Source organism: Schistocerca cancellata, chromosome 7 (genome assembly GCF_023864275.1).
Source record: "Schistocerca cancellata isolate TAMUIC-IGC-003103 chromosome 7, iqSchCanc2.1, whole genome shotgun sequence".
Taxonomy (NCBI): domain Eukaryota; kingdom Metazoa; phylum Arthropoda; class Insecta; order Orthoptera; family Acrididae; genus Schistocerca; species Schistocerca cancellata.
The window spans coordinates 67,314,078-67,329,342 of NC_064632.1; the positions used below are offsets into that span (position 1 = coordinate 67,314,078).

The 15,265-nt window shown below is 40.6% G+C and overlaps 1 protein-coding gene across 1 annotated transcript in view; it reads left to right on the forward strand.

Moving 5' to 3' along the window:
• Positions 1 to 1,920: 1,920 nt before the first annotated feature.
• Positions 1,921 to 15,265, forward strand: part of LOC126092022 (fatty acid 2-hydroxylase) — a 622,506-nt gene continuing 609,161 nt past the window's right edge. Inside the window, exon 1 of the mRNA XM_049907412.1 lies at positions 1,921 to 1,978. The gene's annotated coding sequence lies outside the window, so the exon portion shown is untranslated. The remainder of the gene's footprint in view (positions 1,979 to 15,265) is intronic.

Here is a 15,265-nt window from a genome sequence, read left to right on the forward strand (position 1 = left end):
TTCTAAATCAATGTTGTAGGTTGTTTAACAGATTGTATTTGGTGGAATATGATTCAACTTGATTTAGTATTACTCTCTCTAGATCTGAGGTTAATGATATTGGCCTGTAGTTTTTAGTGTCAGTTTTCAATTCCTTTTTATGCACTGGTATAATTTCAGTAATTTTCAAAAGGTCAGGGAATATTTCATTTCTGAGGAAGGTATTTATCAAGTAAGTCAGGGGTTTCACTAATTCATCCCTGCATTCCTTTAGCAGTTTAGGTGAAATGTCATCCCAGCCACAAGACATTTTTGGTCGAAGTGCTGATATGATTGCTAGGACGTCCCTCTCAGTAATGCTGTGGATATAAAAGGACTGGCTAGATTTTCCAAGACTAAAATTTTGTGGCTTGACATGAACTTCATTTGTACCAACTGTACTGAACTTTTCTATAAATTTCCACAGACCTCTTTTGGGTCATTTATTTTGTTCACTATTTTCTTTTAATGTTATGTTGCTGTGTTCATAGGAATTCTGTTTCCCACTTTCTTTATGCATTATTTTCCAGGCAGTTTTACTGATACGGTTAGAGTTCCTTATTTCAGAGGTATATTTCTGTGCTTTTAGGTTAGTCAAGGACTCTCTGTATGTTTTTCTGAGCAGTTTATATTTTATTGAGAAATATTGTAGTTTAGTATCTCTAAATAAGTATATAGCAATCTTTCATTTTCTCCCTCAGTTCAATAATTTCAGAAGAGAGATTCTCAGCTTTATGGTTTACAGCTTATTATATGTGGTCTATTACATATATGTGTGTGTCTGTATAATCAAGGTCGAAAGTATGAAATGTGTGCACTTAAAATTTATTTGTGTATTTGTGAAATGTTATTCCTATACGTTAGGGGTTATATTGTTATAGAATGAAAACCATACAACAGTTTTTCTGTTAAAATTTATTGCAAATTATTTGATTTGTCCTATATCATTATGTACCCCTGTACAGTGTATGATTCAAAGGACCAATAAATATACAATACAATACAATACAGTAAATATATTCCCAGTTCCCCAAGAATATGCATACATTTACTATATTATTAATTACTGAAGTTTACAAGGATAAAATATGAACATACCAACAAATTACTGAATTTAAATTGCTGAAATATACTTAAAAGATTCTTTCAAATTTCAGAATTTTTTGCAAGCTTTTTGGAAAATCTGGTGATCTCAACAAAGTAGCATGGAATTACAAGTGTAATTATTTGTTGGTACAAATATTAAGTTATTTTATGCAAAGAGAAATACTGTATCAGGAATGAAAAATAATGCCAATAATTGAGTTAAGAAACTCAGCTAATAATCCCTTGAAATGATAACAGTGATTTCTCTTAATTGTCTAATATATTATTGGTATAAATTAAAATAATTAACTCTATAATGCATAGTGAAGAACTAATTTGTCTGCTGTTTCTTGGAAATGAATGTAGTGAACCTTTCTGCTCTTGACTAATGCAGTTTTCTGTATCTAGACTACCACAAATAAATTTATCTAGTTTGTATTATGGTGCCTAATATTATCAGTAAAACAGGTTTAACAATATTAGACAATCAGTCACAACATGTGTGACTACACATTGGAAGGCTGCATGTAGCTATAACCAGACCTATTGTATTTTGTCATACTCTGCTGAGCATGGCAGAACTACTGTGACCAGTGTCTATTACTGTAACATCTACATGAATGGTTCTTCTTGATCAGAAGCCTATTGATATTGCACATGTGATGCAAACATGCTTATCACCTATATGGATTTCCACTTAAAGGGACAATCAATATAGCCTCATACACTACATGTGCACTGTTGCCCAGGAGCCATAGGTATTGTACACAGTCTGCAACAACAAGGTGAAGTCTGTATAAAACAATGTGAATTTGTAAAATCCTCTCAAACACAATGGAACTAATTGGCTTGCAAAGCATCATTTGTGGATACAGTGAGTAAAGTCATTAGTTCATGAATATGTGTGCAATTTATTTTGTGTTTGGATCTTTTATTTACATTAAACATGCTATATGCTTGTTGTACATAGGCCAATGTTCAGAACTTACTAAACATAATTCTTAAGAAGTGCTTATATTTGTTGAATTTAGTATTATTAAACCAGGTTTTTTTCTGGTATTAGGATTTCAGTTATCTGAAACTGTGTCAGGCAATAATCACAGGTGATACATATTTTACTTAGAGGCACAAATATTTGGCTCTTCTGCCTACTAACTGAAGTGGCAAAAATAGCCAGAATAATATATTGTGGGACAGGTATGTTAACAAGTGCCATGACTGAACATGGTTGTGGATGCTAAATTTCCTAGCCCTTGCAATGAGACAATCTTATTTTCTGTTTTGTATATTACATATTTGAAGATCTTTTTAGAAAACTTTTTCTGAAAAATCTTTTGGTGGATCCACCACAACTTCACTCATATGTAGTATGTAGTTTCTCAAATACTTCCTGAGTGTGTTTAATGACATGGATAAGCATTAAGAATAATCAAACTTTCTTATGTGCTTTATGAATTGTAAACTCAACAAAATATTACTTATTCAACAGATGTAAAATAGTATGTATATATATTTTTAGTGCATCTCCTCATTTTGCAACAATATACAATGTGGCACAGATCTGATGTATCTACAACATCTTTTATCAATTCATCTGAGGATATTCCATTACTGTACATCCAGTATCTTCTTCGCATGTAAATTATTTTTAGGTCCATATAAACTGTTGTTGCTTCTGTCTCTGCCATCAAAAAGCAAGATTCGGATCTGTAACTTCTATTTTTATTTCACATTCCTTATTTAGATTTAAATGTGTTTCTAAAGTTTTCTCTATTGTCTGGTCTGAATGCTCAAAACCAGGTAGCTCCTTAGCCACTTTCTGTGTGAGCTGAGGTGTTATCAGTCCACTGCTAACATTTTGACTCTACTGAATACTTTCTACATAGACAGCATAGGCAGATACTAACCCTGGCTCAGAGCTAGAGCTGACTGCTGTGTATAGCCACAGTAACTTTACAATTACTAAGATTTAGGAGAAATCATAGCATAGTGAACGCATTATTGTGGCCAAGACAGACACGAAGCCCATGCCTACAACAATAGTACAAGTTTATATGCCAACTAGCTCTGCAGATGATGAAGAAATTGAAGAAATGTATGATGAGATAAAATAAATTATTCAGGTAGTGAAGGGAGACGAAAATTTAATAGTCATGGGTGACTGGAATTCGAGAGTAGGAAAAGGGAGAGAAGGAAACATAGTAGGTGAATATGGATTGGGGCTAAGAAATAAAAGAGGAAGCTGCCCTGGTAGAGTTTTGCACAGAGCATAACTTAATCATAGCTAACACTTGGTTCAAGAATCCTGAAAGAAGGTTGTATACATGGAAGAATCCTGGAGATACTAGAAGGTATCAGATAGATTATATAATGGTAAGACAGAGATTTAGGAACCATGTTTTAAATTGTAAGACATTTCCAGGGGCAGATGTGGACTCTGACCACAATATATTGGTTATGAACTTTAGATTAAAACTCAAGAAACTGCAAAAAGGTGGGAATTTAAGGAGATGGGACCTGGATAAACCGACTAAACCACAGGTTGTACACAGTTTCAGGGAGAGCATAAGGGAACAATTGACAGGAATGGGGCAAAGAAGTATAGTAGAAGAAGAATGGGTAGCTCTGAGAGATGAAGTAGTGAAGGCAGCAGAGGATCAAGTAGGTAAAAAGACGAGGGCTAGTAGAACTCCTTGGGTAACAGAAGAAATATTGAACTTAATTGATGAAAGGAGAAAATATAAAAATGCAGTAAATGAAGCAGGCAAAAGGGAATACAAACGTCTCAAAAATGAGATCAACAGGAAGTGCAAAATGGCTAAGCAGGGATGGCTAGAGGACAAATGTAAGGATGTAGAGGCTTATCTCAGTAGGGGTAAGATAGATACTGTCTACAGGAAAATTAAAGAGACCTTTGGAGAAAAGAGAACCACTTGTATGAATATCAAGAGCTCAGATGGAAACCCAGTTCTAAGCAAAGAAGGGAAAGCAGAAAGGTGGAAGGAGTATATAGGGGGTCTATACAAGGGCGATGTACTTGAGGACAATATTATGGAAATGGAAGAGGATGTAGATGAAGATGAAATGGGAGGTATGATACTGTGTGAAGAGTTTGACAGAGCACTGAAAGACCTGAGTTGAAACAAGGCCCCGGGAGTAGATAACATTCCATTAGAACTATTGACAGCCTTGGGAGAGCCAGTCCTGACAAAACTCTACCATCTGGTGAGCAAGATGTATGAGACAGGCGAAATACCCTCAGACTTCAAGAAGAATATAATAATTCCAATCCCAAAGAAAGCAGGTGTTGACAGATGTGAAAATTACCGAACTATCAGTTTAATAAGTCACAGATGCAAAATACTAACGCAAATTCTTTACAGACGAATGGAAAAACTGGTAGAAGCCGACCTCGGGGAAGATCAGTTTGGATTCCGTAGAAATGTTGGAACACGTGAGGCAATACTGACCCTACGACGTATGTTACAAGCTAGACTAAGCAAGGCAAACCTACGTTTCTAGCATTTGTAGACTTAGAGAAAGCTTTTGACAATGTTGACTGGAATACTATCTTTCAAATTCTGTAGGTGGCAGGGGTAAAATACAGGGAGCGAAAGGCTATTTACAATTTGTACAGAAACCAGATGGCAGTTACAAGAGTCGAGGGGCATGAAAGGGAAGCAGAGGTTGGTAAGGGAGTGAGACAGGGTTGTAGCCTCTCCCCGATGTTATTCAATCTGTATATTGAGCAAGTAGTAAAGGAAACAATAGAAAAATTCGGAGTAGGTATTAAAGTCCAGGGAGAAGAAATAAAAATTTTGAGGTTCGCCGATGACATTGTAATTCTGTCAGAGACAGCAAAGGACTTTGAAGAGCAGTTGAACGGAATGGACAGTGTCTTGAAAGGAGGATATAAGATGAACATCAACAAAAGCAAAACGAGGATAATGGAATGTAGTCGAATGAAGTCAGGTGAAGCTTAGGGAATTAGGTTAGGAAATGAGACACTTAAAGTAGTAAAGGAGTTTTGCTATTTGGGGAGCACAATAACTGATGATGGTCGAAGTAGAGAAGATATAAAATGTAGACTGGCAATGGCAAGGAAAGTGTTTCTGAAGAAGAGAAATTTGTTAACATCGAGTATAGATTTAAGTGTCACAAAGTCGTTTCTGAAAGTATTTGTATGGAGTGTAGCCATGTATGGAAGTGAAACATGGATGATAAATAGTTTAGACAAGAAGAGAATAGAAGCTTTCGAAATGTGGTGCTACAGAAGAATGCTGAAGATTAGATGGGTAGATCACATAACTAATGATGGAGTATTGAATAGAATTGGGGAGAAGAGTATGTGGCACAACTTGACAAGAAGAAGGGACCGGTTAGTAGGACATGTTCTGAGGTATCAAGGGATCACAAATTTAGCATTGGAGGGCAGCGTGGATGGCAAAAATCGTAGAGGGAGACCAAGAGATGAATACACTAAGCAGATTCAGATGGATGTAGGTTGCAGTAAGTACTGGGAGATGAAGAAGCTTGCACAGGATAGGGTAGCATGGAGAGCTGCATCAAACCAGTCTCAGGACTGAAAACCACAACAACATCAGGAGAAATCAAACAATGGAAAACCCATGATGGAATGTAACAATATTATGAAAAGGAAAGTAGCTGCTCACCATATAGCAGAGATTCTGAGTTGCAGATAGGCACAACAAAAGGACTGTCACAAATACAGCTTTCGGGCAGTAAGGCCTTCATCAACAATAGATGACAGGCACACATACACACGCTCCCACAAATGCTACTCACACACATGACTGGCAGCCTCAGGCAACTGAAACCACACAGTGATGTGCTGCAGGTTAGACAGCAGGCAGGGGAGTGGTGGGGAGTTGGGGGGGGGGGGGAGGGGGAGAAGCAGAGAAGGGCAGAAGTAGAAGGGCTGGGTGTGATGGTGGAATGACGGCTGTGTAGTGCTGGAATGGGAACAGGGAAGGGGCTGGACGGGTCAGAACAGTGTCTAAGGAAGGTTGAGGCCAGGAGGGTTATGAAAGCATAGGATGTGCTGCAGGGAGGTTCCCACCTGCACAATTCAGAAAAACTGGTGTTAGTGGGAAGGATCCTTATGGTACAGGCTTTGAAGCAGTCATTGAAATGAAAGATGTCATGTTTGACAGTGTGTTCGGCAACAGTGGGTCCACTTGTTTCTTGGCCACAGTTTTTTGCTAGCCATTCATGCAGACAGACAGCTTGCTGGTTGTCATGCCCACTTAGAAATGCAGCACAGTGGTTGCAGCTTAGCTTATAGATCACATAACTGGTTTCACAGGTTTGCTGCCTTTGATGGGGTAGGCGATGTTTGTGACTGGACTGGAGTACGTGGTTGTGGGAGGATGTATGGGACAGGTCTTGCATCTAGGTCTGTTATAGGCATATGAGCCATGACATAAGGGGTTGGGAGCAGGGGTTGTGTAAGGATGGACAAGTATATTGTGTATGTTCAGTGGATAGCAGAATACCACTGTGGGAGGCGTGGGAAGGATAGCGGGCAAGATATTTCTCATTTCAGGGCACAATGAGAGGTAATTGAAACCCTGGCAGAGAATGTGATTCAGTTGCTCCAGTCCTGGGTGGTACTGAGTTATGAGGAGAATACTCCTCTGTGGCCAAATGGTGGGACTTTGGGAGGTGGTGGGAGACTGGAAAGATAAGGCTTTCATCATTTGTTTTTGTGGAGGGTTGGGAGGATAATTATGGTCTGTGAAGACTTCAGTGAGACCCTCTATATATTTAGAGAGTGACAGCTTGTCACTGCAGATGTGATGACCATGGGTGGCTAGGCTATATGAAAGGGACTTCTTGGTAAGGAACGGGTGGCAGCTGTCAAAGTGGATGTATTGCTGGTGGTTAGTAGGTTTGATATGGACTGAGGCACTGATGTAGTCATCTTTGAGGTGAGGGTCAACATCTAGGAAGGTGGCTTGTTGGGTTGAGTAGGACCAAGTGAAGCAAATGGGGGAGAAGTTGTTGAGGATCTGGAGGAATGTGGATAGGGCGTCCTCACCCTCGATCCAGATCGCAAAGATGTCATCAACGAATCTGAACCAGGTGAGTGGTTTAGGATTCTGGGTTTTTAGGAAGGATTCCTCTAGATGGCCAATAAATAAACTGGCACAGGATGGTGCCATGTGGGTGCCCATAGCCATACCCTGGGTTTGTTTGTAGGTAATGCCTTCAAAGGAGAGGTAATTGTGAGTGAGGATACAGTTGGTCATGGCAACTAGGATAGAGGTTATTGGTTTGGAATCCATTGGGAATTGAGAAAGATAGTGTTCAATAGCAGTAGGGATATGGACATAAAGCAACGACAGTGTCTGTTCTATACATACCTGATTATTCCGAAAGAACTGTGACTTATGTGGCTTTTTTTCTGCTAGTAGATGTTCAACAGTAAACTATTGTAGCAGTATGTAGACATTTGCCTGGAAACTAGTAACGAGGCTTATCAAAAGTTGAACAATTGTGCACCGGACTTAAATAACTGTGATAGAAATACACCGTTTGTTGCAATATGCTTGGGACAACAGTACATTTTCAGGCAGACAAACTTTCGAAATTACAGTAGTTACAATTGTCAACAACAGATGGCGCTGTGGTCTGGGAAACTCTATAGTATGATATTTTCCACATATCCACCATGCGTAGCAATAATATGGCGTAGTCTCTGAAAGAAATTACCCGAAACCTTTGACAATGTGTCTGGCGGAATGGCTTCACATGCAGATGAGATGTACTGCTTCAGCTGTTCAATTGTTTCTGGATTCTGGCGGTACACCTGGTCTTTCAAGTGTCCCCACAGAAAGAAGTCACAGGGGTTCATGTCTGGTGAATAGGGAGTCCAATCCACGCTGCCTCCTGTATGTTTCGGATAGCCCAAAGCAATCACCCGATCATCGAAATATTCATTCAGGAAATTAAAGATGTCGGCCATGCGATGTGGCCGGGCACCATCTTACATAAACTACGAGGTGTTCGCAGTGTCGTCTAAGGCAGTTTGTACCGCCACAAATTCACGAAGAATGTCCAGATAGCGTGATGCAGTAATCGTTTCGGATCTGAAAAATGGGCCAATGATTCCTTTGGAAGAAATGGCGGCCCAGACCAGTACTTTTTGAGGATGCAGGGACAATGGGACTGCAGCATGGGGCTTTTCGGTTCCCCATATGCGCCAGTTCTGTTTATTGACGAAGCCGTCCAGGTAAAAATAAGCTTTGTCAGTAAACCAAATGCTGCCCACATGCATATCGCCGTCATCAATCCTGTGCACTATATCGTTAGCGAATGTCTCTCGTGCAGCAATGGTAGTGGCGCTGAGGGGTTGCCGCGTTTGAATTTTGTATGGATAGAGGTGTAAACTCTGGCGCATGAGACGATATGTGGACGTTGGTGTCATTTGGACCGCAGCTGCAACACGGCGAACGGAAACCCGAGGCCACTGTTGGATCACCTGCTGCACTAGCTGCGCGTTGCCCTCTGTGGTTGCCGTACACGGTCGCCCTACCTTTCCAGCACGTTCATCCGTCACGTTCCCAGTCTGTTGAAATTTTTCAAACAGATCCTTTATTGTATCGCTTTTCGGTCCTTTGGTTACATTAAACCTCCGTTGAAAACTTCGTCTTGTTGCAACAACACTGTGTTCTAGGCGGTGGAATTCCAACACCAGAAAAATCCTCTGTTCTAAGGAATAAACCATGTTGTCCACAGCACACTTGCACGTTGTGAACAGCACACGCTTACAGCAGAAAGACGACGTACAGAATGGCGCACCCACAGACTGCGTTGTCTTCTATATCTTTCACATCACTTGCAGCGCCATCTGTTGTTGAAAATTGTAACTACTGTAATTTTGAAAGTTTGTCCGCCTGAAAATGTACTGTTGTCCCAAGCATATAGCAACAAACGGTGTATTTCTATCGCTGCTCGTTTAGTTTTTATTGCCGTTTCAAATATACCGGTCATTTTTGAAACACCCTGTATCTTGCGCATAGTGATAAATGCCTCTACAGCCTTACATTTGTCCTCTAGCCATCCCTGCTTAGCCATTTTGCACTTCCCGTCGATCTCATTTTTGAGACGTTAGTATTCGTTTTCGCCTGCTTCATTTACTACATTTTTATATTTTCTTCTTTCATCAATTAAATTCAAAATCTCTTCTGTTACCCAAGGATTTCTACTAGCCCTCGTCTCTTTACCTACTTGATCCGCTGCTGCCTTCACTACTTCATCCCTCAAAGCTACCCATTCTTCTTCTACTGTATTTCTTTCCCCCATTCCTGTCAATTGTTCCCTTATGCTCTCCCTGAAACTCTGTACAACCTCTGGTTTAGTCAGTTTATCCAAGTCCCATCTCCTTACATTCCCACCTTTTTGCAGTTTCTTGAGTTTTAATCTACAGTTCATAACCAATAGATTGTGGTCAGAGTCCACATCTGCCCCTGGAAATGTCTTACAATTTTAAACCTGGTTGCTAAATCTCTGTATAACCACTATGTAATCTATCTGAAATCTTCCAGTGTCTCCAGGCCTCTTCCACGTATACAAACTTCTTTCATGATTCTTAAACCAGGTGTTAGCTATGATTAAGTTATGCTCTATGCAAAATTATACCAGGCGACTTCCTCTTTCATTCCTTACCCCCATTCCATATTCACCTACTACTTTTCCTTCTCTTCCTTTACCTATTATCTAATTCCAGTCCCCCATGACTATTAAATTTTCGTCTCCCTTGACTATCCGAATAATTTCTTTTATCGCATCATAGATTTCTTCAATCTCTTCCTCATCTGCGGAGCTAGTTGGCATATAAACCTGTACTACTGTAGTAGGCATGGGCTTCGTATCTGTCTTGGCTACAATAATGCGTTCTCTATGCTGTTGGTAGTAGCTTACCACCCCTCTATTTTTTATTCATTATTAAACCTACTCCTGCGTTAGCCCTATTCGATTTTGTATTTATAACCCTGTATTCGCCTGATGAGAAGTCTTGTTCCTCCTGCCACTAAACTTCGCTAATTCCCACTATATCTAACTTTAACCTATCCAGTTCACTTTTTGAGTTTTCTAACGTACCTGCCCAATTAAGGGGTCTGACATTTCACACTCCGATCCGTAGAACGCCAGTTTTCTTTCTCCTGATAACGACGTCCTCCTGAGTAGTCCCTGTCTGGAGATCCGAATATTTTACCAAAGAGAATGCCATCATCATTTAACCATACAGTAAAGGTGCATGCCCTCGGAAAAAATAAAAGCTGTAATTTCACCTTGCTTTCAGCCGTTCGCAGTACCAGCACAGCAGGGCCGTTTTGGTTAATGTTACAAGGCCAGATCAGTCACATCCATATGCCCCTGCAACTGTTGCCCCTGCAACTACTGAAAATGCTGCTGCCCCTCTTCAGGAACCACACGTTTGTCTGGCCTCTCGACAGATACCCCTCTGCTGTGGTTGCGCCTATGGTACATTTATCTCTATCGCTGAGGCACGCAAGCCTCCCCACCAATAACAAGGTCTATGGACAATTAACAATGTACATGAGCCAATAATACGTTGAGAAATTGTATATCCGCTTATGGGACGGATGTTACGAACTAAGAGATGAGAGTTGTTAGCTGAACGCTGGCCGCTGTGGCCAAGTGGTTCTAGGCCCTTGAGTCTGGAACCGTGCTGCTGCTACAGTCGCAGGTTCGAATCCTGCCTTGGGCATGGATGTGTGTGATGTCCTTAGGTTAGTCAGGTTTAAGTAGTTCTAAGTCTAGGGGACTGATGACCTCAGATGTTAAGTCCCACAGTGCTTAGAGCCATTTGAATTATTTGTTAGTTGAAGCTAGCAGTTACTGCGCTGATGTCACTTAAGGTAAGTAGGCCCGCGTACACACTTGTGTACAAAATCGAGCGATTTCCGATAAACACTGCAGAGGGACTGTCTACAGACATGTAGCTAGACAATGTATATGGACAATCTAAAGCTTTGTCTCGAGTACACACCTTAATGTCTTGCATATTTGCTAAATATGGCTGACCTTGTCAGGATGAAATGGTTCAAATGGCTCTGAGCACTATGGGACTCAACATCTTAGGTCATAAGTCCCCTAGAACTTAGAACTACTTAAACCTAAGGACATCACACACACCCATGCCCGAGGCAGGATTCGAACCTGCGACCGTAGCAGTCCCGCGGTTCCGGACTGCAGCGCTAGAACCGCACGGCCACCGCGGCTGGCACCTTGTCAGGATGGCAGCTCAGTGGTAATAATAGATAGTGAAAGACATCGAAAGAGGAGATATTGATGGAAACGTGAACTGCTTATGGAAGTGCCTCGTTTCGGCTGTAAATTACTTTCTATTCCACCTTCACTCACTGATACCGTTACTTATTATTTTTTGGCCAGCACTTCGATTATCAACTTTTTATTATTTCGACATTCGTATTTGGAATTACTAACTTCCGACAAACATTACGTTGCGTGAAAATCTCCAGTCAGTTGAAGCACTTCCTCCGTTGATAAGTGTTGTATAACAATAAGAAAAAAAAATGATAAAAACAGATGAGGCTCTTGCACATCGCAAAGAGAACAACTGGAGGCCTTGCCACCAACACGTCCACACTACGAAATGTTGCGCAGTATTGTCTAAGAATTGTCTCATGTCTCGCATTTCAAACGGAAATCAAAAGTTGTGCGATTTTGTAGCAAAAGCTTGAGTTCAGGAGGAGAGTTCAGGAGATGAGACGCCATAAATATTGAGATGCGTGAAAAACTACCTTTCCTCAAAACAGAACGCATTCAGGTTTTGGGTCTTCAAACGTGAAGGTTTTTCAGGCTGAACGTCAAACATTGTACACATTTGTAAAGAAGTTGTTTTATACGTGGGAGTTAAATTATTTACAGAGTCGATGGTTAGGGGAAGGGTGCGCGGTTACGGGTGTAGGTAATGCTTTTATTGCGACATTTAACGTCCGGTGCACGTCACGTTACGAAACAAGACGTGTGTGGTGGCTGTGTGTATCCACGAATGTCCACTCAGAACACGAACCACTTTATATCAATCACCCACCTTTCGAGGGGGTACAGGCTGCCACAGTTCACTGTCCATACTGCAACACATTAACTATATAGGCCTAGGTAGCAAGGCCAGTGCTAAATAACGTACCACAAACTTGAAAATACGCTCGCTTATATTCTGAAGTTCCTTCAATGAAAACAACCAGTTGCACTTTACGTTTAATAATTGTTAGTCGTACGAGTGTGGTCTGAACTAATTCTTGAATGTTCATGGTTGTACGAACAGTCATTAAGGAAACAGAGTGCTGATTGCTGCACGCATTGTGAAAGGTGATTCATATCTTCTGGGATCTAAGGTTATCTACATCCATATTCCACAAGTCACCTTAAGGGGTCTGGTGGAAGGATGGGGGGGGGGGGGGGAGTGGTAAATATGAAACTGATGACCTTAGCTGTTTGGTCTGTTTAAACACTCGATCAGATCACGAATCCACTCTTCTCTGGCGCACAAACGAACTGGCTGGCCTTAGTCGAGGTATTCACATTCTCTCTTTCAGCACTTTCAGAGTGTACAAGGTTCGAATCTAAGTATTCTCAAATCTTATTAGTTAATCGCGTCTTTTAACCCAGCTGCTTTTACACGTGGACAATTGACTGGTCCTTCTGATATACTCATCATGTAACTCCGCAACTTTCTCTTTTAGAATATTTGTACATTGCGAAGAACCCTTAATGGAATTTATGACTGAGGCACTGTGCCTATGCTATTTCGAACTGGCTGAGAAAGGCAAGCATGAGACGGAGCGAGATTAATACTGTGAACACTGCAGTGAATATATTTAGCTTGTGGAAACTTTTCACAAATCACCCTTGCACCCCTCGAAGATATCCACTCATTGCAGACACATAAATACGACATATCAAGTTCGTAACTTTTAAGCTAGTCCATGAGCACAACCGCTAACCCTCGACCTGTTAGATCACGGACTGGATCAAAACCTGACAAGTCTTTCCTACGAACATCGTAGTTGTCTTCAAATGATCTTTCAGTATAGTGTAGACATGGCGATACTACATTTGCTCTGTCCTTCATATATCATAGATTTCATCTGCCAAAACAGAGAAGAAACTATGACCTCCTTATTTTACTGATTATTTTTCCTTGAATTAAAGATCCACAAAAAATATTATTTCATTCTGGTTGCTCCGACTTGTATAAAGTGCATTTAATGGTGAGGTTTCTATGTGTTTTCTGGAAGAAATGTCCCCATATTTGACACAGATTCTCAGGATCGCTCTGAAGTGGTGCTATCCAACTGTATAGATTCTGGATCATTTGTTCCCCTAAAGGTTTTACTTTTCCTATCACGAGGCCTAAAACAAAGTTGCATTTCCAGCATCAGTGGCTAAACGACCGTGCTTGGTTGGTGTACTCATTAAAACCAAATGGGGCCCTGTGTACGTGTTGTTTCCCCTGTCTTGCAAATAGCAGGGTGACTTTTACTATGGGCACAAACTTTGTCTATTGTCTTGTATTTTGCGGAGTTCATCTGAGAGGTGGCATCTTTGTGTCTGTGAGTAAAATTGGCAACAAAATTATCCGTTACTGAGACATTTACTTAGAGATAATAGCTTTGTTTGTGTTTCTTAAACACTTCTCATGCACTTCTTTCCATTTTGTAAACATCTTGCATATAAGCGCACCAGTATTTTAGTGGCTACTCTTTCCACTTTGTTCTTTACCGAAAACAAAACAACACGTTCACAGGGCCCCATTTGGTTTTAATGAGTACACCAACCAAGCACGGTCGTTTAACCACTGATGCTGGAAATGCAACTTTGTTTTAGGCCTCCTGATAGGAAAAGTAAAACCTTTAGGTGACATCCAAGGCTCAGTAACAAGGTTCATTGTCAATTCACAGTTACGAGGTCTGTGATTTATGTATGCACCAACATCAGATTTGTCACCAGTTGAACAAAGAGAGGAGGACATATCTGGAACTTCCACAGATTCTTCATTTCCCTGGGCTTCGTATTTTGAGTTCTCTGTTGTTAATTCAGAAGCGGTATCCTCCACACAATAAGTTGTTGAGGTGACTGACTCATCAGCATGTTATCTTGTAACGAAGTTCAATATTGAGCACCTTCCTCGTTTCATTGTGGAATTTAGTGCGGAAAACACTTGTAACACCACCTCCATCTCAGTAGGTAGCCAACTGACTGCGTATTCTTTACTATCGAGACAAAATATTACGCTTTGTCAGCAATGAAATGAAATGAGCGTATGGCATTGTTGGCTGGGAGGCCGCTGTATTGCAAGTCCTCTTTAGTTGACGCCACTTCGGCGACTTGCGAGTCAATGATGATGAAAAAATGATGATGGACACACAACACCAGTCCCTGCCGTGAATCGTACCCGGGCCCTCTTCGTCGTAGGCGGTAACGCTACCGCTACGCTACGGAAGCGGACACCTTGTCTACCATAACGAAACACAACACGAGAAGAGAGTCCAATTGCAAGGGAACCAGTCGATGCTACCAACACAACCAGCTCTCGCTTAAACAGTGCACTTCATTAAGTTAGAAGATATTTGTCTTCCATACCAACGCGTTTCCTAAATCTTACGTGCATGTCGAGGATTACAGTTGAGCGATTTCACTAGCAGTCACAATAAACGGCGAATACACAGGAAAATTAATCACATTATTCGTTACTTCATAAATTAAGAACGGGCTACACCTACACTATAGAGATGTACTCGGATTAATATGTTAAGTTCGCATAAATAATTTTTACAGTGCGAAGAGAAAACCCGATTACTCCGTAGAATAATTAATGGCGCATAATACAACATTGTTCATTTGCATAGCTTACTTAGATTACTGTGGGATCAAGCTGAAGCCTGAAAACTACAACATTATTAAAATAATGTAAAATAGGAATATGATATAAAATATTCTTTCAAGATTTTTTTGTTTTGTTTTGTTTTGGTGGGTGAGTGGTTAATCCCCTTAGTCCCCCTACAGCGACAACCCTGTGTATGCAGTTTACGAAGTCAGTTACAATAAAATTTTAAGGGAATATTGCATTAAGAGTTATTTTCAT